Below are 26,576 nucleotides of genomic sequence, written 5' to 3' on the forward strand. Positions count from 1 at the left end.
AACCAAAATGGCAAAGCATCTTCAAAGGCAAGGTGGGGGAGGGGTGGGGCTGGCTGTGGGAAACCACTTGACGTCATGAGAAACGCTTTGTCCTCGTAACTGTCCACAGAGGTCAGGGCTAAGTCTCCGACCAGACGCACGTTCTACCTCAGAGGGAGCAAAGCAGAGGAGGTGGGCAAGGGCCACCCCAGGGGCCCGGGCCCTGCTCCTTTACAACCTGTCCGCCTGGTAGCTCCATGCCTGCCCTCCCTCACTCTCAAATAAGTGGTCAGCCTCCTCCCGCGGTGGCGGTGCCCCATCCCGCACTCTCCTTCTGCTTCCTGGGGACGCTCCGTCCCTCCGGCACTGCCCCAGGGCAGCCTGGGGGTCCATCCTGCTGCCCCCTCTCCATCACCACCCCGCCTCTGCCCCTTGTGCTGGGTCTTGCCTCCTGGTTCCAGGTCTGTCTTCATGGTCAACTCCAGTCTTCCACACGCGTGGTGAGGACGCGAGGGTGTCAGTTTCTTAAGCCCTAACAGGTCTGAAAATTCAAACCTCACTCTTGACTGATAATTTGGAAGTAATTTTCCATTAGCATTTTAAAGGGATGGATTCATTGTCTCCTGGCTTCTGGTGTTGCGGTCATACCAGCTGGAGTCAATCTGATTCCTGGTTCATCCTGAGTGATCCATTTCATCTTTGTACAGCTGACAGACTTTTCTCTGAGCATTCCTGGTGTGTGTGTGTGCGTGTGTGTGTGTGCGTGCACGCGCGCACGCACATGCATGTGCATCCTTGGTGTGCATTTTTCTGATTCATTGTATGGCCGTCCTATTTGAATCTTTCATAGGTAGATCCCAAATCTACGAATGTTTTTAAGGAGAATTAGAAAAACATTCCCCTTGCAATCTATTTCTTCTGAGCACCCCCTCCATCTCTCTTTCTCTTCCCCTCTCTCTCTTAGAGGACACTCTGTATATTAGCGTACTTCTTTAAATGTCTATGGACCGTTACCTCTGTGAGTCTCGACAGAGTGAGGTGTTTGGAAGGCTGACTGGAAGCTCTGTGTGCCCACGGCTGATAAATAACAGCGCTGAGATAGATCCAGTCGTCCTGGGAACCGGCACATTCGTCTCCGAGGGTTTGTTTTGACCCGGCCCGTTTCCCCCGCCTCCTGCCTGTGGGGTCAGCATCCTGGATCCAACTGTCCAGAGAACAGGACGCAAGAAAACCACGTTCGGCCTCCAGACTCAGCAGAGTCCCAGTCTCACGTCCGCACACAGTCTTTCCGAGGCCCTCCCCCTATAGTCTCTTCCCCAAACCTTCCCAGGAAACACATGGAAAAGTCCGATAGTTGATGGCACGTGGGGATCTCAGCATAAGCGGCAGCAAAGCCGTAAAATGAGCCGAAACACACAGGTTCACTTTGAACTCAGAAACCGTGGCAACAGCTGTTAGTACATGTGCGAGGCACCCATTCTCTCTCCTGGCCTCACGTACTTTGTCTCCAGAGAAGACCTGGCACCAGGCTTCCAGGAAGCAGGCTCATTTTCAGAAAAGAGGCATCCTTCCTCCAGAGCTTGAAGCTTCCAGTAAAATATTGTAAAATGATGTTTTTCAGGGAAAGTGCTTAGGGAGATGGAGTTTTCTTTTTTTTCCTTCCTTCCTTCCTTCCTTCCTTCCTTTCTTTCTTTCTTTCTTCTTTCTTTCTCTTTCTTTCTTTCTTTTTTCTTTCTTTCTTTCTTTTCTTTTTTTTTTCTTTCTTTCTTTCTTTCTTTCTTTCTTTCTTTCTTTCTTTCTTCTTTCTCTCTCTCTCTCTCTCTCTCTCTCTCTCTCTCTCTTTCTTTCTTTCTTTCTTTCTTTCTTTCTTTCTTTCTTTCTTTCTTTCTTTCTTTCTTTCTTTCTTTCCTACTTATTTATTTATTGGCTGGATCTGACCTGTGGAAGTTCCTGGGCCAGGGCTCAAACTCTCTGCACAGCAGTGACAACGGTGGACCCTTCACCTGTTGAGCCACTAGGGAACTCTGAGAAGATGGAGTTTTCCTGGCTCACCTCTGTGGGAAGAGATAGGCAGCCCAGGGGAGAGAGAATGCTGCCAAGAGCCCACCTGCTTCCCCTCCCAGCATGAAACCTCAGACACATCTCCTCATAAAAAAGAAGCTTTACTGTGTGTGTGTGTGGGGGGAGTATTTCCCTCTGTGTTCTAGGCATCCTTTAATTCCGCATGTGGTGCTGTGGTCCAGCGGTCCAGCAATCAAACAAAGAACACCTGTAACTACCACCCAAGCACGTCCACAATGCAGCAAGGAAGGGACCCGGGAGAGCTGCAGTTAAAAACAAAACAAAATAATAAAACAAAAACCCCTGCATGTAAATCACGAGGGGAGGAACCAACACAGCACACCGACTCCGGAGCAGACATCCCGGCCGCAGAGAATGGCAGTTTCAAGGGCTCCCCTGGTCACTCAACCTAGCTTCCCCCAGAACTGGTCCCTGAAAATGCATCATTTGGGAGACTTGGTTTGCGAGCAGCAGAAAATTCTGCTCAGACTGGGAGTAAAATCAGATGTAAGGCACTCGCAGGGGTCATTTGATTGCTGGCCACGCTGGGCCTTCTTGAGAGCCCGCTTCAACTCAGCAGGCCTCCTGCGTGGAGGCGGCTCCCACTCAGACCCACAACGATCTCAGGCTGTCAGCCCGCTCAGAAGACGGTGGGCTCCCAGGTCTCCCCTCCCGCTCCCAGTGGCATTGACGGCATTATCATGGAGGGACAGCCAGGGAGGGTAGGGCCACCAGGTCCGCACTGCCACCAGGATGCGACGAGTGCCAGCTGCCCCTTGCCTCCCCTGCCTCTGCTGGAGTTTGCTTTAGCTTTTGAGGAATAAACTGTAATTTGTGGCATCACAAAGGAAAAAAAAAAGGCAAACCAAAAAACAAACCATCTAATTATGTGTTTTAAGCATTTTATTTAACAACAACAACAACAAAAAATTAACACACACAAAAATAGAGACAGCTTGTCAGCTTGCAATCATCAGCCAGACCCCAACACTCAGCATGTCACCATCCTGGCTTAGCTTTCTGCCTTTTTCTTTCCCACTTTCTCTCCCACTCCCCTCTCATGTTAATTTTTGGCTAAGCATTTTATTTTTTTTTTAATTTTTTCATTTTTTTTGTCTCTTTGCCATTTCTTGGGCCGCTCCCGAGGCATATGGAGGTTCCCAGGCTAGGGGTCCAATTGGAGCGGTAGCCCCCGGCCTACACCAGAGCCACAGCTATGCAGGATCCGAGCCGTGTCTGTGACCCACACCACAGCTCACGGCAACGCCGGGTCCTTAACCCACTGAGGAAGGCCAGGGACCGAACCCGCAACCTCATGGTTCCTAGTCGGATTCCTTAACCACTGTGCCATGACGGGAACTCCTGGCCAAGCATTTTAAAGCAAATCAGAGACATCGCATAATTTCACCCTGTATACATTTCAAAAAACAAAATCAAAATGTAAATTTCTCACATTCATTCTTAAATAGCTTCTCTTCTTTAAAAACTTGGAATGTTTATTTCAATTACAATTAGTATAATATCAATATCATCTAAATTCTATCATCTTGTTAGGCATCCACTTGCTTCATTTGCTCTTGCACCCATTTCTTCTCTTTTCTGGGCTTTTTGCATTAAATTGATATACGTTTAATAGCTCCGTTGTGTCCTCTACTGTATTAGTATTTATAGGAGACTTTGACATGATTTCCTGTTATTTTTATAAATCTTCACCCATGACAATACTCCTTCAAGGAAGATACTATTTCACCCACAGCGGGACAAAAACATTCCCTCTCTCTCTACCCCATCTCTCCACATCTCGTACCATTTTATCTCTACATGTTGTGCATTTCAGACGTTTATATTTCTACATATTTCACATTTTCCTCTTTACTTTTTATGTTTTTTTTTTCTTTTTATTGGCACACCTGTGGCAGGTGGAAGTTTCTGGGCCAGGGGTCGAAGAGGAGCTGCAGCTACAGGCCTACACCATTGCTACAGCAATGCAGGAGCTGAGCTGCATGTGAAACCCATGCCGAAGCTTGCAGCAATGTCAGATCTTTCAGCACTGAGCAAAGCCAGGGATCGAACCCACATCCTCAGGGAGAACACATTGGTCCTTAACCCTCTGAGCCACAGTGGGAACTCCACAATTATTTTTTTCTTTAAACAGTCAATTGTCTTTTAAAATAATGAAAAAAATATATAATTCTCTTATATTTATCCTTACACTTGCAAAGTATATGTTAGATAAGAGGCGTTCATTCTGAATACATATAAACACTTATAACTAAACAATTGAAAAAATAAAGAAACATAGAAATTGGTCAAATGGTCTAAACAGACATTTCTCCAAAGATACGAAAGGGACACAAACACATGAAAAGATGCTCATCATTCTCATCCGCTAGGGAAAAATGCAGGCCAAAACGGTGTGACACCACTTCGTAAATACTAGGGAGCCAGTAGTCGAAAAGGCAGAGATAAGAACAACTGTTGGAGACACACGAAGGGCCGCGAGCCCTTCCACGGCGCTTGCAAAGACGTAAGTGTTGCAGCTTCCCTGCAGAGAATTTGTCAACGCTTCACAAGTCGAACATAGGATTACAAAGTGACATAGCAATTCCACTCCCAATTACTTACCCAAGAGAAGTGAAAAAAAACATCTCCATACTGGTGAATGAGTTTTCATAGCAGGGTTATTTCTAATAGGAAAAAAATGAGACAACCCAAATATTCGCTAACTGACACATGGATAAATAGACAGCAAAGTACTGATACCTCCCATGGCAAAGGGGACTTGACCTATGACTCCATGTCTATGAAATGGCCGGAACTGGCAAGGCTGCAGAGGTTCAAAGCCAGTTAGAGGTTCCCCAGCGCTGGGCTGGGCGCTGGATTAGGGAGAGGCGGACCTGGCCTGCCAGTAGATTAAAAAGACATGGAGGCGGCCTGACAAACAAGTTCTAAGTGAAACTGTGGGGTCGCACACCTGAAAATATACGGATATATGCTTGTTACACAAGGAATTGTATACTTTAATGGGCAAATTGTACCTTGTATGAATTATTTCTCAATGGAGCTGTTTAAAAAACAAAAGGCTATCTCGCAGCGGTCCTCGACAACTGCACAAAACTAAACAAAGCCGGGGACGGTTCGTGGAGACGCTCCGCGCAACATGAATTTGAGGTCCTTCAGCTGGAAACGGCGGTTCTCACGGTCAGGGATTCCCTTCAACAAGCCCATTTGACGCGTGCACATTCGTTGCTCAGAAGTACGGCCATCAGACAGATTTCCTTGTTGCACAACACAGTCCAGCTCACACCAGTGTGCAGGAGCACGGAACTTCATCTGCTTCGGTCCCTGGAAGCAGCACCAGACGTGCACGTGGCCTTGACCTGTGTTCACGGAGCTTCTGCTTCTGGTACTTTCTCTGGGGTGAGCCCTGCTCCGCTGGAAGCCCGCACCTGCTCCTCTCCTGGCGTGGCCGCCGTAGAGGGAAGACTTTCTGCCCAAACGCTCGGGTAGCTGAGTTCCTGGTAGGGTTCTCCAGGGCCACGTACCCAGTACTCAATCAGCAATTTTGGAAGGGAGGGGATTTAAGAGGGGAGGAGACACATTTTTGTGGAATGCTGAGATTTAGAAACATCAGTTACTTACATTCCTCTCTATCAATAGCTTAAAATCATCTGAAAAGTAGGGTACAGAAACCGTAGAAGAAGAAAACATAAATATTTCATAGAAGAAAATATCTGCTTAAATAAAATTACAGCTAATCAGAGAGTGGGGCTTAGGTCTGCGACCCAGTGGCCTTCCTAGCACTGTGTCCAGGACTGAATGGACAAGTCCCTTCCCCGTGGGAGAGGAAAGCTCTCAGCTGCCTTCTTCCGTCTCACCAATCCTCTTCCTCACCAGCCCTTGTCTATATTTGGGGGCAGTGAGAGAAGGAACAAAGACAATTCAAATTAGCCGTCCCTAGCTTTATCTTCTGTGGGGGTTTGGTAAGGTTCCCCCATAGAAACCAGAAGAGGGAAAAACAAAAAGCATATGTGTGTAAAAGTTGGCCTAAGCTAAGGGACACGCAGGCAGGACAGACACACACACACACACACACACACACACGCACCCAAGACTGTCATGATATGTTTAATTCTTTCTGACTCGTATGGCAAAGCAGTGGCATTCACTATTGCTTACCCATTTGGGCAGCTGTTCTGGAGGAAATGTTTGAAACGGACACAAAGAGCTAATGTTGAATAAATAATTTTATGGATTGTGCGTTGATGAAGCTTTGAGATGTATTACTGCATATTAAGTCCATGGCACCGGTTTTAATTTGGGTAAGCCCAATAACCCTGGCCGGTGACTAAGTATCACCGTATCACAGTTCAGTAATGCTGGCTGAAATGGAATTGTAGAGGCTTCAGAATTAAAATTCAACTATGCGGCAATATTTTGGCAAAGTGATCAGCTTGTAATGATTTCCCAATTAAAGATCTCCTCTCTTTAAGTAGTTTAAATAAATGTCTTTGAAATTAAAGTACATTTCCCGCTTAAGAAATAACTAATTCTTTAAATATTGTTAATTATAAACTAGTAATTAATTTCAAATGAACAGCAAGTCAAAGATGCTATGGTAATTAATTATTATTTTATATCACTGATGTCTCAAATTTGCTTAAATACTGTTAACAGTGATTTACTTCACTTTTCAAATTGCATAAAATACAAAAGAACTATGAAAAATAGGTAAGAAATTGCAAAAAATAGATTTCATAGTCGCATTATGTAAATTATTTCTCAAAAGAACCCTTAAAAGTAAAAAAGTTACTCATGATGGCACTGCCTTCTCAGTATCTGCACATAACTGAACAAAGTAAGGAAGAATCCACTGCACAACGTGAATTTGCAATTATTTGGGCCCCAGATTAACGTCTTCATAAAAACTCCATGGATAAAAGTTCTGTTACTTCATATTCACACTTTAAGATTTTGAATTACAAAGATTTTGAAATGAACTTTATGGCTACCAAAGGGGAGACGCGGGGCGGGAGTGAGAAAGTGGGGGCTGGGATTGACATAAACACACGTCTCTGTATGAAACAGCTGGGTAACAAGGACCTACTGCACAGCCCAGGGAGACCTGCTCAATGCTGTGCACCAGCCTCCACGGGAAAGGGTCTGAGAGCAGCGGATACGCGTCCATGCACAGCTGATTTACTTGCTCTACCCCTGAAATTCACACAACATTGTAAGTCAACCATTCTCCAAGAAAATTCAGTTATTTTTGCAAATTGCAAATAGTCATACCTATAAGTAATCAACACACAGAAAATTATATGCCCTCAGCCAGTTCGATAATTCTTAATTCATTGTGAAGTCAATTAAATGTCAATTATTAAAAAAACAAACAGTGTAACATATTCTCCGTTTCACATCACAAATATTTTCAATGTGGAATGAGATTAAACTTTTTAAATTTGAAAAACTACAAAAATATTTAAAATGTGACCTATGCTGTTAAAAGAACCTTTCTGAAAATTTTGTCAAAATGCCAATCTGTGACATATTAACGCTACAAAAAGTTCTAATCTTCACACTTACTTTATGCCACTGTTGACTCTTTTTGGTTTTTTTATCATTAACATATTTTAACTGCTAAAGAAGGATGGATAGATTCTTTCCCAAGTGGTAACTATATATATGGGCTAAATCAACAGCATGCAGTCTCAGTCTGTACACTTTATTTCTTCTTTCGAGTTTCAACATGCTGCTTTCATTTCCTCTTTCCTTCCCTTGCTTCTTATACCACTTACACATGACCAGGTAACAGCAGTACCAAAATGTTTATATTCTCCATTTACACAGTACCTTACGGTAGCTTACATTGTTTTATCATTGGTACAGCACACTAGATAAGAAAATAATTATAATTCTAACAGAACAAACTACAGTGGAAAGAATGTTATGACACCGAATTAGAAAGTTTGGAGCTGAACATAACTGGACCCACATTTTCTGTTCTTTACAGGACAAGACCTGTCTTCTCTACTTAAATCTAATGGAAACACTGTAACATCTAAACCTTAAAGGGCATATGCTTCCTGTTTTAACCTAAAATCCAGCAAATAAATTAACTGTAAGAATGACAAAATTAAATCATGGCTATTTTAGATAACATTATAGCAAAGAATGGAAAACACATAGCTTGGAGCTCATTCCATTGCAAACAGACCAAGAAAATGAGGATACAGTCTCTAGAGTTATTCTCAGAGACAAATAGAATTGAGCACTAGTATTTAAAAAAAAAAAAAAAAAAGACTTTGAGACCTGGCTTAGGTGAAGAAAAATTTAGTGACAAAAGTAGCTATTTCAACGGTTTACTAAAGCACCTGGATTAATATCCAATTACTCCGATGATTTTCAAGTGAGTTCATGAACATATTCTGCAAAATATTTGATGAAAACCAGTGGAACTTAGAAGCACTACAAGTTTGAAGTTTGACAAATATAACACCTCAGCAAATTGGACGAAGATTCTGCTTACCACGGCTGTGGAGGATAACACCGCCTTCCTTTCTAAGCAACACATCATTAAAGCTGAAAGATGGGTCCTCAGAGAAGGAGGTGAACATAGACCCAGAAAGAACAAATCATGTCAGACTAGGCATTTGCGGACAAGATTTAGAAAAGTGCAGGATCAAAATGATGGATTAGTAGCTGATTGAAAAACTCAACCCAAAGAGCTGATGAATGGGTAAATGTCGATGCACAAGGGTGGGTCCCAGCGGGCACAGCTGGCTTTCCCCTTAGCTGTGTCCTTTCCAAAATATTATCAATCCTCTGGATGAAAATATAAAAGTCACGTCCAGTAGCAAGGATAGACAGCAATTATGTTAAATGACTAGTTAAAAAGTAGGAGATTTAGGTAATTTCTTTTAAAAAGTCAATTCAGGAACGCAGCTGGAAGAAAAAAGTAAATGCATATTCTTCAGAATATGGAAGGACAATTATTTAAAATGAGGCAGCGGTGGCCCTGTTCAGTTCTATAGAGATCCAAGGATCCTTAGAAATCTGAGTTCAGTGGCTAATACACACTTTCAGATGTCAAATTACAGAGAACACACTGGAAGAACAGAGAGGGAAATTATGCTATATGAAAATACAGTTTTAGTAACTGAAGATAACTAGAGATTTTTTTCAGGCAATACTATTGGCTCATAGCAAGGTGTGTGGACTGGTTGGTAATGGCTTCTGAGGTGACTTATACTCCCTGCGTGCTGACAGGCAGAAGGAGGAGGAAGGGTGCGTGGAAGCGAATGGAAGATCCATTTACAGTCTAGCAGCTCATGAGTGAAACCGTCAGTGAACAGACGTGGTGGTCTGTGAGATACCACCCACTGCTTCTCTTCCCCCAGAGGACTGGGGTCTGCAGGAAACCTCAGCTGCCCAGCTTGATTGCTAAGTGCTTTTCAAATGTTATCTCACATATAAAGTGAAACAGAAAAGACAAAACAGCTTTTGAGTTCAGCAGGGACTGTCTTTTAATATGTCTATGGGTAGATGATTGATGATAGATCAATAGATCGATAGATCAATAGATAGATAAATAGATAGACAGAGAGGCAGATAGGCAGACTGACATGGAGCAATGGGACATAGATCTCTGTGTCTCTATCTGTTCCTATCTATCCATCTATCCATCCATCATCCATCCATCCATCCATCCATCTATCCATCCATCCACCCATCCATCCATCCATCTATCCATCCATCCATCCATCCATCTGTCCATCCATCCATCCATCCATCCATCCATCCATCTATCCATCCATCCATCCATGCATCCATCTATCCATCCATCATCCATCCATCCATCTATCCATCCATCCATCCATCTATCCATCCATCCACCCATCCATCTATCCATCCATCCACCCATCCATCCATCTATCCATCCATCCATCTATCCATCCACCCATCTATCCATCCATCCATCCATCCATCCATCCATCCATCCATCCATCCATCCATCCATCTGTCCGTCCATCCATCCATCCATCCATCCATCCATCTATCTATCTATCTACCCGTCTAAGCCCCAGGTCAATGTACACTACATTATTGTTAAAAACTTGATTTCTCTTCCAGGAAAGGTTGAAAAGACAGCTATGTTTTTGAGGGAGTTGTATTTCTAACAGTCCTCTGTGTGGTCTCGAAGAGAGTTTGACTATTCAGAACCTAAAACAAATCTTCGCTCTCTAAACTTCAGAGGACAAGGAGCAGGAGAAGTCTGTTTTAATCCACAGGGAAAGTGTATTGTCAGGGCCCCTCTCGGATGCTGCAAGGTCAGATGATGAAGAAGGAAGGACATTTCCAAAAGGAGAGCCAAGAGCCACGGTGGGTGGGGCTGGTGGAGGCTGGGAGATGAGGGGACCGTCCCCAAGGAGTTGTGTCAAGGCCTGGACTCCATGCCCACCTGAGAGGAGGGACTTCTCAAAATACTGCCCCCGGAGCTTGGCATGTGTTGGGGTGGGGGGGGGGAGGTCCCACTGGCCAGTGACAGCTAGTTGCTTCTGAATGGGAGTTTTCTCTGCAGTTATATCGTCCCTGTGGCTCCGTTTCATACAAACAGTGGGCGAGGCATTTAACGTGGTCTTGGTTCTTCGGTCTCCTTAGCAAGAGCCCACAGCTGCCGACCAGATGCAGAGACCGGCAGGTGATGGGGGATGTTAGGACCTGGGCTTGAAGCCCTTGAGTGACGTGAACACCCTGCACTTGGGGAGGGGGGCGAGCAGCATTAGTGTCTGGAGAGGTTAGACCCAAATAGCCCCTCCCTCCCCGTCTCGCTGACCTCGGCCCCAGCTTCCAGACACGGCTCTGGCCGATGAAAAGAAGAGCACGAGATGTTTTCTTCCTGCTGGAATCCCAGGGATGACTATTTTCCCTCTGCTGTGGACTGAGGCTGCCTCACGAGCCCAGGAGGCAGACGCCAAGCTGCGGCTGATCTGTTACAGATACTCAGCGAGAGTGAGAAACAGCGTTTTGTTGAAAGCCACTAAGATTTTTGACTTGTTTGTTACATAGCATAACACTGGCTAACTTCACCATTATAGTTCCTGAGAAAGGAGAATCTTCTATTAAGAGGCTAGTTAGGGAGATCCCTGAGTGGCTGAGCGGTTAAGGAACCCGACTAGGATCCATAAGGATGTGGGTTTGATCCCTGGCCTCTCTCAATGGGCCAAGGATCCGGCATTGCCATGAGCTATGGTGCAGGTTGCAGATGTGGCTTGGGTCCCATGTTGCTGATGCTGTGACTGTGGCATAAGGCAGCAGCTGTAGCTCTGATTCAACCCCTAGCCTGGGAACCTCAATATGCTGCTGGTACAGCCCTAAAAAATAAAACAAACAAACAAACAAAAAGGCTACATAGCTCCAACTGAACAGAAGCTCTGGAGCAGATCACTGAGCCCTGTAATGGGCATATACATCCAGATGCTACACCATAAAATTCAGGACTCTCAGTAAATAAGGCAGCTGGGCATTTATCTAGTTCGAAAAAAATAAAGGAAAATAAAGAAAAATAAAATAACCTCTTTGCTGATTTATTGCAAATAGAAGCAACGGTCTTAAGACTGTGCTCCTCTGGCTGTGAGAAGAAATAGATTTCTGTGCTCAATTCACTTAACATACAAAGCAGAGCCACAGGAATCAATGCCTGCAAGTTTGTTTCAATTAAAAGGCAGCCTTCACCCATATGACAGGGAAATCTCTATATTACATGAAGTGAACATTTTAAAAATATATTTTACAGGAAAATAGTAAGGCATAAAACACTGGGGGAATGAGAAAGTTGAGAATATTATGGAATATTATGGAATAAAAGCCCATTACAGACATTAGAGCTTATATCATCGTGGGCGGATCTGAGCAAACAGAGAGCCACAAAGGGTCAGGGATAAGACATACACCTGCTCTGACAAGGAAGAACTAACTGGAACTTGCTGGAAGGTCTGGTGCTCCCTGTGGCTGGCGAGGCTTGGTCCAGGGGCTGGAGTGGCTCCTCCCTCTCAGAGTCGAAGAACCTGGTGGCTGGTCTGCACCTGTCAGCATCAGGTTAAAGTCAAGAAGAGCTGGAACGGATGCTAGAGAATGGGGACAAAACGGGAACCTCTCCACATCTGTCACTTACGGCATCTTTCCAGTTACAATCTTCCCAGCATCCTCACTGATTCTCTGTCCCAATCTCTGAAAATCCCCCTGGAGGCCAAACCTGAGCTCACTCCATGGAGAGAAGGGAATTCTGGGAAAAGGTAATTCTAGCTTCCTTTCTCTTTCTCAGACATCAGCTTTCATTTGCCAAATCTTTACATTCAGTTTGGTATGAATAGCCATAATCTGGTCAAATTCGACCAACTAAATTCTCGAGCATTCTATTTAAAAAAGGGAGGTTGTAAATTAACTTCAAAACCAGCCTCATGGGGCAGAGGTTACTTACTAAGAACATATAGTCATCCCGGGGTTAAGACAAATGGCTTCATAGAGAAACAAGAGCTAAAATTGTTCTTTTACATTTTAAAATGTTTATTCGTGAATATATGTGTATATATATATACAAAAAACAAAATTATTAGTTAAATGAGAATTATGGAGAATGCTCTTTCTCTTCTAACTTTAAAACTTAGAGCTCACCCCTTCAAAGTAATTACTCTTATCAACAGAAAAGAAACAGAGAAGCAGGATTAAATATCCAAATACTTATTTCATTGACTCCTTAAGTCCGTGTGTATTTAGCATGTTCCTTATCAAACCAAAAATCCAGAGGGCTCGGGGGCCCAGCAATGCTCAACCTTCTAGTCTTGCTCGCGTCCGGTTGGGGGGTTCTCAGGTCGGGGCGGGGGTGGGGCGCTCTCCATGCTGCTAGGGAAGTGGGTGTGCCGGGGAAGCTCCGGGAGGAACTGGTCAGATGTGGTCCCAATCTCAGGTCAGGGCGGGGGAGAAGAAAGCGGGAAGACACTGGCACCCCGCATAATTTACGAAGCACCACACCGGCCCTGAGTCGCCTCCCGGCCACCTGTCCATGACAGCAAACGAGCTTCCCCAGCTGCTTTGATTTTTCGGTCAGACCAGGCATATCTAACGACAATTTATGTGGCTACTGTCTGAGTCCGTCAGGGCTTTCACAGCAAAACACGGTCAACTGGGCGCCTTAAACAACAGACATCTATCCCAAGGTCTGGAGGCCGCACCTCCAAGCTCATGGCCCGGCGGAGTCTGTGTCTGGTGACAGCCCTCGTTCTGGGTCAGAGACAACTGTCCTCCTGCTGTGTCCTCCCAAGGGGCGGGGGCCTCTCTGGGCTCTCCCTGCGAGGGCACGAATCCCATTCAAGGGGATCCCCCTTCTGACCCAGTCCCCCCTCACAGGCCCCACCTCCAAATCCCATCAGGCCGGGGTTAGGATTTAAGGGGTGAATGTGGGAAGGGACATAAACCTTCCATCTGTGAAGCTTCTTAACTTGGATTCTGGTTGGAAAATCACTCAGATTCTTTAAGTAAACCTGGAGGTTAGAAAACTATGATCTAAGTCCTAGGGTTCAGTTGATAAAAAAAAAAAACAACACGTGATGGAGGAGAATGTGAGAAAAAGAATGTATATATGTATGCTGGGTCTCTCGGCTGTACTGTAGAAGACTGACAGAACACTGGAAACCAGCTATAATGGAAAAAATTAAAACGATTTAAAAATAAAATAAAAGAATAAAACATTTCCAAGAGAAAAACATTTAAAAAACTTTACTACTGTTTTTTCTCTGTTTTTGCTGAACCTTAACAAAAACATATTTTTGGTATTCGATGTGTATTATTTTTCAAAAGTTTTAGCTACATTTTCAATATATTCTTCATTACGGAAACCAATTCTATTTTCTTCAGGATAAAACCTAATGCAAATTTACAGTTGGTGTTTTCAGACCATTTAAGGTAATTCCTCAGATGCTTCGTTGGTGTGAATGTGTGTGTGTCTGTACACCCAATTCATCGATGTTTTCCTTCTGGAATTAAGTTAGCATCTGTGCTAATAAATAACACAGTGGCAGCCTCCTCACTGCCATTCTGTTCTCTCCAGCAGGATTCATGATTTCCCCCATAGTTCTAATTTCCCTTGTCTCGTCCCCATTATTAACTCCTTTGGTGTCGTTTGTACTAACTTTTCATTTATAACTCATGAATGTAATTAGAGCAACAGATTATTCTTTGAGATCAACAAGGTATCAGTGTAGGCTTGTTCCAGCAGTTTTATTACAGGCTTCTGCACCTTGAAAAGAAAACTTGCACCCAACTGGTTTGTCTTTCCAAGTTAATAGCCAACTCATTATAAAATATTGTATTTGGCTTGTTCACTTAATAAATGCCTTTTTTTTTTGTCTTTTGATTTTTTTTTTTTAGGGCCGCACCCGCTGCATATGGAGGTCCCCAGGCTAGGGGTCAAGTCCAAGCTGTAGCTGCTGGCCTACACCACAGCCACATGGGATCTGAGCCAAGTCTACCACCTACACCACAGCTCACAGCAACGCTGGATCCTTAATCCACTGAGCAAGGCCAGGGATCGAACCTGCCTCCTCATGGATACTAGTCAGATTCTTTTCCGCTTAGCCATGACAGGAACTCCAATAAGTATCTTATTAATTGTTAGTTTTTTGCAGCGTGTGTACTCTAAAGGAATTTGTAAAAGTTTTTACAACTGTATTATTCTAAAAATACTTTAATGTTATAATTAGAAATAAAATACTGACTTTTGTAAGTGACAACAAGGTCACATTAAAATGTTTCATGAATACTGCTCAGGCTAATCTTTACATCAGAGGAAATCAGAGGGGGTTTTTTTGTTTGTTTTTTATGCTCCTAAGGTCATTGAGAATAGGATTTTTACTTTCAGCAATGGCAAAGTTTGTTTAAACATATATTTTAATCTGCATATTTGAGGGACAGTCATTCTTCTGAATTTGGATACAAAAAAAAAAAAAAATAGGAATACTTTATCCTGGACAAGGTTTTAGGATGCAGTTGAAAAGCCGTAGAGACAGTAACAAGAGCTAGAAACAACCCATGAGGAAAGAGCTTGACATCTGGGTAGGAGAGGAGACAAAGAGGGAAAAATAGCGGTGAGCCCTGCTGAAAGTGCGCCCGCCGAGGCCGAGGCCGAGGCCCGCCTGTGCTCCCCCTGACCCTTGCAAGCGCCCAGCGAGCAGCATCGCGTCTCGGGCAGGCCGTATTCCGGGAGCAAAGCTGCTGCTCCTAAACTGGGTGGACCATCTTCCCCACCCTCCCCGGGCGCTTCCCCGGGCGAAGGACCACCTCCCGGAGGCTTTCCTGCCTCCTCTTCTCCGCTGGTGACTTTGCTGAGGGTCCCGCCTCTGCTGCCAGTTCTGGGGCGCCGGGGCACCCAGCGGGGGAGGGGACGGGGTCCTCGCCCTGATCCGTATCAGCGCTGAGCGAAGGGCGCCTCCTCCAGTTCCCGCAGAAGCGTGGGGTGGGGGGCAGCCCTCGGCGCCTGTCTGCTGCCCACCGCCCACGTCCTGCGGCCCCTCCCAGGAGCAGAAGCGGCCCTGCATCCTCTGCGCTTGGTGCTTGTCGCTCAGGACCCGCTGCCCCTTGGTCCCCCCGTCTCTGCTCTGACCTTGCGAAACCATCCACGTGCCATCTTTATTCCGCCTTCCTCGCGCTGGGTTGGGTGGGCCGTCCCAGCCGAGGGCAAGTGGACCCGCTCCCATTTTGCTTCTGGAAAACGAGAGGGCTTCCTCCTACCTCGTGAGTTCAGGGCCAGGTTGAAGGCGTTTCGTCCTCATGCGGAACAGTGATTGGTTCTCAGTGACAGACGTGCCGGAAGCCAGCGCCACCCTCTCCATCCTCACCCCCGCTGTCATCGCGGCATGTGTGTCGTTACGAATCTCCACGTTCCCCTGTTGGCCCAGGGTTGTCTCTGGGCTGTTCCTGATGAAGAGTATTTATTTGGTTGAGTTCAGTTTTAATACAAACCTCACGTAAATGTGAGGCCAGCTGTGGTGGGCACATGGCGACCTTCACCCAACAAATGGACTCTGTACATGTGTCCTCGCAAGTACCAACTCAAACTCAAGCGCTGTTTGTATCAACAGAAGCATTGCGCTTGTATTCTACAAGGAGACTTGTATCTGTCAATGAGTTCCTATTACAAATGGATAACTGAGTGAATCTTTAATTCCGTTGCACTTTTCTTATTACTTTATTTAGTCATATGTGTTGACCGTCCCCTCTCACTCTTACAGGATCTAGTCCGTGAACACTGCCTTCCGTTCCCAATGACCCCCCCCCCTCAACCTATGATGGACCACCCTTCCCGGCTGGCTCCTCTTGCTGCCAATGGCTAAGCCTACAGGAGAAAATGGGGGGAAATGCCTTTTCCTAGATTGTACAATGTGTTGGTCAATGATAACTTTGAACAAAAATTAATTTGGATTCAAAGTGTGCATGACGGCTGCTTATCTAAATAGTCTTCTTTACCACACTGATTTTCTTTGAAATACAAAGACTTAGTGGTCAGCCAGGTTTATATTCTAAAGCCGCACTTGTTCTGTAGAAGTACGTTATCAGCAAAGATGATTTGGGGATAAAAAGGCAGATAAGCACAAAGAAGAAAATACCTATGAAGCCAACCCCTTGTCTTGATTGTCAACCTGGTTTACAAATCCCGTCATCTCTACGCATATATATAAATGTAGATGCTTTACAGGTTACACTGCATCTGACCACCCGTCATTGACTTCATCATTCACTAAGAGACTTTCCATCCACAGTCAACATTTACAGAACACTGAGGAAAAGAACGTGTCTATACATATGTATGCACTGACTGGATCCCTTTGCTACAGAGCAGAAATTGGCACGACACTGCCAATCAATTATACTTTCATTTTGAAAAAGTATAGAGCATAAGACGTCTTAGAATGAAGCGGTGTCGTCTTCTCTTTCTTTCTTTCTTTTTAGAGTTTGAGGCTCTGAAGGACAAGGTCATGACGTTAGAAACCAGAGTCTCCCAGAAGCCGCACAGAATGAAAGGTCTTTTATTTCCCTTGTGTTTCATTCATATGTAGGAAGATGTCAGTAAGAATGTTTTAAATCGTTTTTATAAGAGCTCCTATAAATATTTTTGAGAAAATTTGTTAAACGGGTATTTTACAAAGTTGGAGAATTTAAAATGAGGGGCAGCCGTTAAGGGAGAGGGTTTCTCTAGAAAGTCACGAAGCTGAACTTTGGAATAAACATTTTATTCTTTTCGTTTACACTTCGAGAGCTGACAGGTGCAGTTACGTTACTGTGGTTAGAATACGGTGAATGTATCCAATGCACAGGATTTTAAATTATTCCTGTTAGATACAGGGATGCAAATGCAATTATATTTCAATTGCTCAAAGAAACCATGTTGGATTTTTCAAACAAAAGCAAAAGCAAAAACATGAGGGGAAGAAGCAGGGAGAGGGGAAGGGGGCAGGGGTTTGCAGGGAGGCGGAAAGGTGGAACGTTTGAAGCAGTGGGACCACCGTGTCCATCAGCCCTGCTCTTTGGGTTGGTGTCACTGACTCACAGCCCTCGCCTCTTTGCATTCCGTGAACATGATGAGCAGCGCAAGGTTGGGGATAACCACGTGGTTCCGCTTTGCCTTAATTAGGTGACAGCAGAGTGGTAGAGGGACAGCTGCAAGAGACAGACCTGACCCCGGCCCAGACCCTCCTGCGCAGCAGCTGGAGGAGCTCAAAGCTGGATACAGAGGAGCCCCCAGCAGCCTCGGATCTGAGAGGGGCTGTTAGTCCCCAGGTCCAGACAGCACTGTGGATCTCCCACGGTTCATCAACTTGAAAGATACTTTGGATAAAAAGTCTGAGTTAACAAAGTGTTTGCTCGAGCATAATATAGCTTAATTGAACACAGTCCACTTATTTATAAATCTGTACTCTTGTCCTTTTGTGCTCAATATTTTTCACATTAGTTCCAACTATTCCTTCTCAAGATTAACTAAAAGGTTATTTAAGAGAACGTATCTTTTTACTTTACCATTTTTAACGTATTCAGGTAAACATTATCTTCATAAGAATAATGTCCACTTTCATTCCCATGGTTAGATACATTGAACAGCATAATTTCTGCGGTTGGGATGTTTGAAGTTTAGTGTTGTTTTTCTTTTGGCTGCAAAACCAGGCAGACGGAAGTTCCCCACCCAGGGATCGCACCCTCACCGCAGCAGTGACAATGCCAGATCCTTAACCTGCTGAGTCCACAGAGAATTCCTTTTTTTTTTTTTAAACTTATTGTTATTCTTTGGAAATGATTAATTTTGTAACCCTTTTGAGCATTCCAATAGAATATGATATATCAGAGTAGAGTGCATTTTTTGTTGTTAAATAGCTGGCAAACCAATAGAATTAATCAGCTGGCCCTGCGTTTTAGGACTTAGTGATACTACCTACGACTAGTATCTGACATTGTTATTGGCACTTGAGTCAATGTTTCTACGCAATGAAAAAAGATGTTTTATTGTATGTTTTAATATTCTACTTGTGGATAATCAGCTTTTCATTGTGGACTCTGTCTTATCAATATAAAATAACATCTTCATAGACTTTGATTCTCCTTTGCTTGAATCTTTTCCAATGGATATTAACATTGGTAGCTTTGCTTTATTTCTTGTTTTATTTCCAAGCAAATTTTGGTCTTTGGCAATATATTGAATAAGAAGTGTGCGTCTTTATTGCCATCTTAAAGTAATAGATGGTTTCTCATAGCTAGTTATTGAGAAAAATCAATAGTTTAATGTTTGGTAAAAAATAATTTTCAAAACAAATACTGTTTAAAACATAAAAATTACAGGAGGGGAGTTCCCATTGCAGTGCAGCGGAAACGAATCTGACTGGTATACGTGAGGACGCAGGTTCGATCCCTGGCCTCGGTCAGTGGGTCGGCTGTCCAGCCTTGCTGGGGCTGTGGTGTAGGCCGGTGGCTGTGGCTCCAATTTGACACCTGGCCTGGGGACTTCCATATGACATTAAAAAAAGAAAAGTTAAAGGGGAAGTTGAATTCTAAAGTGAACTCAACTTTCAGTTCATCAGGGAGTGCTCAGTATCTTTTAGCCTAACTTCCCATTAACCCTTTACTAACGAGGCTGCTGCATAAAAACCAATGACATTTGCGTTTCAATAGACACGTAATCAGGAAAGTGCAGTAATACTTAATATTGCAAATTGACTAATATGAGTTTACTTTACAATGAATGACGTATATAAAAGGAAAAACGTGACAGTTTGTTTCTTATAAGACAAAAGTGGCATGGTACTTAAATGATTATGTGAATTAATCAAAGTGCATGTAAAAAAGATCAGATCATATTGTTCCATAAATGTTTGTGTGTGTGAGCCTCTCTGTGTGTATTTATGACCTACTGTTCATTGTACAATTTTATATAATTATTAATTGTAATAAAGTTATATTACGGTGTATTTTATATTATTTTATATGCATTAATATTTCAACTCAATTTTTCCTGCTTTTATTTTTTACTCTGTCTTTTAATTAACTTCCACACGACTTAATCTTGTTGTGTTTGTTTTTATGGCCACACCCACAGCACATGGAAGTTCTAGGGCCAGGGATTGAACCCAAGACACAGCTGTGGCAAAGCTGGATCCTTTGACCCACTGTGGGATCCAACCTGCACCTCCACAGCTACTGGAGCCACTGCAGTAGGGTTCTTAACCCCCTGGGCCACGGCGGGAACTCCCCACAAACACTTGATCTTAAATCCCGTATTCTCAGAGAGCCAGCTTCCTCACAGATATCCCAGGACGTTTTCAATTGGAGGTGTCAGCTCGATCGCAGGGTCTCTGGGCCCTGGAAGGGCTCCTCCAGAGCCGTCTGACGTCCTGGTCTTTGTCTCCCACTCACCTCCCAGGGCTGCTCTATGCACAGGCTTGTCCTGAGTGGACAGGACGCAAAGGGATCACAAGGTAAGGAAGAGAGGGCAGAGTCTGCCTCTGGAGGGGCCTGGGCGCGGGCCCCCTGAGCAAGCCGACCCCTTGCCTCCGGCTCCGTGGGTCCCGTTTCCTGAATGCTCCATGGGTTGTCTCTTCCACTGTGGCCAAGAGTAGTGTCAAACTGAGTTCAAAACTCCACATCTCCGTAACCTGGAAAATGCTGGTAAATCTGCTCATTACCTTGTGACAGGTCGGGGCCTGCCATGTAACCCTGATTGTGCAGGAAGTTGACGATGCGTCCATCTGAGCATGTTATGAGCGAGTGTCCCCACAGCCACACAGAACATTCTCGTCCGTGGTGGAATTGCTCTGCTCATCCCACTTTGTGTGAGAGGAAAATGCCTGGACCATCTCACATCAACATCGCCTGCAGTGGGGAGCAATTGTCTTCCGTGTTCCATGTTTTCTGGCCACTTTCACGTAGATTATTTGTGACTCTGCCTTGTGACTGCTCCGACCTGCCTCATGACTTTGTTTTGCCAAAAACTCGGACAGAAGCCTGCCGTCTGGGGTGAGACCAGGCGATGCATCCGTGTGTCGGGGAAAGGGCAGGTTCACAGCGGTTTTGATCGTTCATTAACCACGCAAGGCCTGGCTGCTGACTCGTGTCAGGGTTGGATTTCCATTGCCAGTAAGTCAGGCAAATCTCCACCCACAGGGAAAAGGTTCTGGGATCCATGAGGCGCAGAAATAAGTCAGGAAAACAATGCCTGGCTGCGGGCAGCAGGGGTTGGAGGCATCCACGCAGTCCGCTCTGCGCCCTGCCCTCGAATGGGGTCTGCCCTGCCTCTGGACCACAGTGCCTGCCCTTGCTGCCTGGGGTCGGGGAAGGAGAACCACCCTCCGGGCGAGAACACGCCGCCTCCTCATTGACACCTGCACCCCGCCCTCCCCAAACCCCAGGGCGCGACACAAAAGCCAGGGGAGGCGGGCCTGAGAAAATACGATCTTGCCCCATGGGAGCCTTTTTGAAAACTTTATTGATGTACCGCTGACCTTCCCTGTTGTGCCAGCTTCTGCTGTGCGCTAGGTGGCCCGGCCGTGCGTGTGTGGCCACTCCCTTTCACATCCTCCTCCATACGCGCTGTCCCAGGCGACTGGACAGCCTTCCCTGCCCCGCGCAGTCGGACCGCATTGCTTCTCCTCTCTCAATGGAAGCGTTTGCACCTGCGAGCCCCAAACTCCCCGTCCATCCTCCCCCTCCTCCCCCTTGGCAACCACAAGTCTGTTCTCTATGTCTGTGAGTCTGTGGACAGGTTCTTTTGTGCCATATTTTAGATTCCACGTGTAAGTGATACCATATGGCGTTCGTCTTTCTCTTTCTGACTTGCTTGACTTAATATGAGAATCTCTAGTTGTGTCCATGGCAAATTAAAAGCAAAACACTAGACAGAATATTCGTCATGGTAACGGAAAAAAAAAATGAGAGTGATCTGGGGTGATTTGTGCTGCCAGGAAATCTTGCCTAGAGGTCAGCTTTACCTTGTCCCACAAACAGACTCAGGAGGCTGGGAAGGCCGGCCTAAGGCCAATCCTCAGTACCCACAGGGCAGCGCCCGTCCACTGGCCAAAATCTTTAGGTACCTGGACAATGAACTGCCGTGAAAGAGACGCTGCAAACCAGGTGAGACAAGATGATTAGAGCAGGTACCATATATCACTTATATCTGGAATCTGATCTATGGCACAAATGAACCTTTCCACAGAAAAGAAAATCATGGACTTGGAGAACAGATGTGTGGTTGCCGGGGGGAGGGGGAGGGCATGGGGTGGATTGGGAATTTGGGGGTAATAGATGCAAAAGGTTGCCTTTGGGATGGATAAGCAATGAGATCCTGCTCTGTAGCACTGGGAACTCTATCTAGTCACTTATGATGGAGCAGGATAATGTGAGAAAAAAGAATGTATACATGTATGTGAGACTGGGTCACCTTGCTGTACAGTAGAAAACTGACAGAACACTGTAAACCAGCTCTAATGGAAAAAATAAAAATCATTATAGCATTAAAAAAATAAACAAATGTAGAGAAATTACCAAAAAAAGAACAGGTACTGAAGTACATGAGTACTAAATAGATTTAAGGAGATAAAAGAATACATATATATAGAGACAATATTTTTACCTTTTACCAGATGGAAGAAAGAATATAGGAATTTGAAAGACAGAGGGGTGAACAGAATTAAAACTGTATCTAGTCTCTTGGGTTAGAACATTATGGAAAGTAGGATGAAGAAAAAAGAATGTGTGTATGTATGACTGGCTCACTTTGCTGCACAGCAGAAATTGAAGGGATATTGTAAATCGACTGTCCCTTCATAAAAATATTTTAAAAACATTGATTCACACTGGAAAATCACATTACGGAAGTCTCCTAAGAGGCAGCAGGTAAGACAAAGTGGAATTACAATCGATAGAAACAGTGTTGCTGAGCTCCAGATAATAAGGCCTCATAATAAAGGGGAAAAGAAGAGAAAAATCAAGGAAAAGAAAATAATTGAATAAATGGTGAACAAACATTTTTGAAATAAATAAAAAATTAAGACATTCACATTGAAAAGCTGTATGGAGTGCCAGGATGTGAAAGGTAAGAACAGAAGCCAAAAGTGGATAACCTTTGATAAAAGGTAATCATTGCAAAGAAAAAGAGAAAACTATAAAAATCACTGTAGAGAAAAAAAAAAGGATTGTCAACAAAGGAAGGAGAATCATATCAATATTGGGTTTCTCAACACCGGCATGGGGTTAGAAGATAAGCGAGTTATTTTTTAAAGTCAATTTTAATGGGTTATGATTTATACACTACTAAGCAATATAGTACAAATCCGTTTAGAATGTACCACTTAAGAGGTCTCAACACGCGGATACCCATAGTAACGTCTTGTCAGGAGGAAGACAGAATATTTCCGTCACTCCAAAGGACGTTTCTTGCTCTTACTATTCATCACTCCTGCTGAACCGGCCCCAGAGGACCACCAATCTGCTTTTTGTCAGTATAGCTTTGTTGGAATTTTCTAGAATTCTATACCAATGGGCTCATAAAGTATATACTTTTTTGGGGGGTTGTCTGGCTTCTACTAATATAAATTTTGAAATTTATCTAAGCTGTTACTTGTATTAGTAGGTTATTTCTGCTACCAGTAAAGATGATCCTGGAAAGGAAATAAAAGAAAATAAAAAGAAGAGAGGAGAGCAGAAGGAAGAGATGCACACGATGAAGCGCTGAGTGAAAAGCAGGAGATCATCACGGACACAGAAGCAGCAATGACAGGGTCATGGCATCAAGAGCTGATGCCAACCAACTGGAACCCTAGATAAAAGGAGTAGGTTTGAGAAGTGCGTGTAATTTCAACATTGGCACAGCACTACCTGTGGAACTTGAGTAAACCAATTAAAGAAACTGAAATGGTGTTGGAAAGCTCTCCATGGCCCCCCCAAATTCCCAGAGCCTGATGACCTAGTGGGGAGAACTTACTAAATTAAAAAAAAAAATCTGGGAGTTCCCTGGTGGTGCAGCTGGTTAAGGATTCAGCATTGTCACTCCTGTGGTTCAGGTCACTGCTGTGGCATGGGTTCTATCCCTGGCCCCAGAATTTCTGCATGCTGTGGTGGGTGCAGTCAAAAAAAAAAAGAAAGAAAGAAAAGAAAAGGAAGGAAAATTCCTACCTTATGCAAGATAGAAATTAGAAAAGAACTATAGCTACCAAATTTATTATGATATAACTATCATTCCAATTATGAATATAGATACAAATACAATAAACAAATATTAGCTGACTAAAGCCAACAGCAAGTGAAATATAATGCATTATAATCAATTGAGGTTTCGCCCAGGAATTCCAAAAAGTTTAACATTAGAAATGTAATTCAAAAAAAAAAAAAAGAAAGAAATGTAATTCAACAATTTAATTCATTAAAAAATAATTATTTCAATGAATGCAGAAAAAATCACCATCTACCTACCTAATAATGTTTAACACCTTATTAAAATCTACACCAACAAACTAGAAATGGAAAAACTAACTCTCTCAGCCTTGCATAGATATTATGACATTAGAGAAATTAAATAAAACAAAACCATCATTACAAGCTTATCAGGAAGACTTGAGAGGCAGTCCCTTCAGAACCAAGAACAACACAAGGATCCCCCGTCTCCTCTACTGCTTGGCAGACGGCTGGAATTCACAGCAGACGCTGTGGGAAAACACTAATACAGGCTGTACAGCCTGAGGCAAACGTGACTGGACGACCCTTCCTTCAAGATGCTATGATTGTCTCACTGGAAAAACCAACAGAGACGATAATCTCTTAGAACCAATTTCATGAGATCAGAAATGTTTCCACTGCTTTAGCTCTCAAAAACTTTGCATGTTTAACCTTGATTCCGACAACGTAAGGTCGGATTTCGTGAAACAATAGAATGATCAAGTACCTAGAAAGTTACTGACCAGGAAGGTGCATGAAAACACGGAGAAGCCTTACGGTGGCGCCAATGAAGACGGCGGACGTGGAGAGATGACCTACTCCACTAACCACTTTCGAACCTAAAGTCTCGGAAAAGTCCTTCATAAGTACAGTCTCCATTAAGCGCAGGCTGGGACGTCCCATCATGGCTCAGCAGCAACCAACCCGACGAGTGTCCATGAGGTTCCACCCCTGTCCTCGCTCAGCAGGTGAAGGATCCGGCATCGCCATGAGCTCTGGTGAAGGTCGGCAGCGGTAGCTCCAATTCACCCCCTCGCCTGAGACCCTCCAAATGCCACAGGTGTGGCCCTAAAAAGCGAAAAGGAAAAAAGAAGAAAATATGGGCTGTGTACTCTGAGTGTCTCAATCAGCTTTAGGTCTACGTTTGTGTGTATACGGCCTTAATGGCACACGTACACTGTAGGTCCCAAACACCTGTGTGGCCTGGAGGAGATTAGTGAAGAGGAGAGAGGACACGGCTCATCAGATTTAAATACCTTTAGGGAGTTCCTGTCAGGGCTCAGTGGTTAACAAGTCTGACTAGCATCCAAGAGGGTGCAGGTTCGATCCCTGGCCATCGCTCAGTGGGTTAGGGAACTGAGTTGCCATGAGCTGTGGTATAGGTCACAGACACTGCTCTTGCTGTGGCTCTGGTGTCGGCTGGAGGCTGCAGATCCGATTAAACGCCATATGCCGTGGGTGTGGCCCTAAAAAGACAAACATAAAGTAAAATAAAATACTTTTAAATGGCAGTGTTAAAAAGCACTTTTATCATTGGAACAAAAAGATACATGCACAGGTATTTAAGAGAAAACCAGAACAAGAGGGACAAGTCCAGGTATATGCGAAAATAACCTGCTTTGAGGATGCTATTATAATACAGGAGGGGACAGATATATTAATAAACAGTGCTGAGAAAACCTGAAAAATTAACACTGGATTCCTATTGCTCGCTTCCTATTGATTTTTACTTCGACATGATTGAAGAATTAAAGTGAAAGATAAAATCTGCCCGGAAGACAAAGCTCCAGTTTTACGCTAGGAAGTTAGGGGCGGTCCCCGTAGAGGATGGGGGTGGGGGGACTTTGGAAACTTCTCCTCATCCCACAACCCTTTCTCTGAAGCACCTGCTGCCTCCCAGCTCTCAGCCTTTCAGAGATACTAAGCAACATTTATTTTGATTCCCCATAAAAACTCTGGTTTCAAATGTTCCTGTACTGAAGTTACCCCTTGTAAATCTGTTTTCTAAGATCCATACCTATTTTGATATATATTGATGACCCCTCTCGACTGATAGCTTTCTTTGACATGGAGTTATTTATCTAAATATGTCTTACATGGATTATATAATCAGATAAATTCTTTCATAAAAAATTAAACATTGCCAGCTTTGGATTATTTTAAAATGCAAGAATGCATTGTAGGTCAACTGTAATACCATTTTTTAATTTAGAAAAATGGGAAGAATGAAGAGGGTTCAATAGTGCCCATCATGTATTGGATACTTCCATTTGAACCCAATTACAATAACAAATACTTTCTTAAATGAAAGATCCATATAAATTCTGAAATCCGTGGTAAGACGTATCCTTCTCTTTTTTGCTGTTACTGAACTCACCAGAATCCTAAGTCCTCTCAAACTGCCAGGGATCAGCACGGAGAGGACGTCTTGGTCAAGCTGTATTCCGGACCGATTTGCTTAGGAGTGTCAAGTTCCTCCAAAAACACCTGCCCCCCTTTTTCATTATGATAACCTCCTATGACGTAGACGTGGCTGCCACAGTAGATGGTCTGTCTGTGGGGCTGTACCGTTCTCATGAATATGGAGCATAAGCTAAGTCTCAGGCTGCTTTCCTGATTGACACCAAAGTAACTTAGAAGAGCGTTCGTGTTTTAAAAAGCGTAATTAGTGTCCGCAGACTTTCACGTTCTTAAATTTAGCCTTAAAGTGCCACACAGAGCAGAGAAAAAAAAATGCTACAGCTGAAGCTAAGGAAGATATAGGCTTTCAAGTCTGAATGCTTTTAATTATT

The sequence above is a fragment of the Phacochoerus africanus genome, chromosome 11 (assembly GCF_016906955.1).
Source record: "Phacochoerus africanus isolate WHEZ1 chromosome 11, ROS_Pafr_v1, whole genome shotgun sequence".
NCBI classification, from domain to species: domain Eukaryota; kingdom Metazoa; phylum Chordata; class Mammalia; order Artiodactyla; family Suidae; genus Phacochoerus; species Phacochoerus africanus.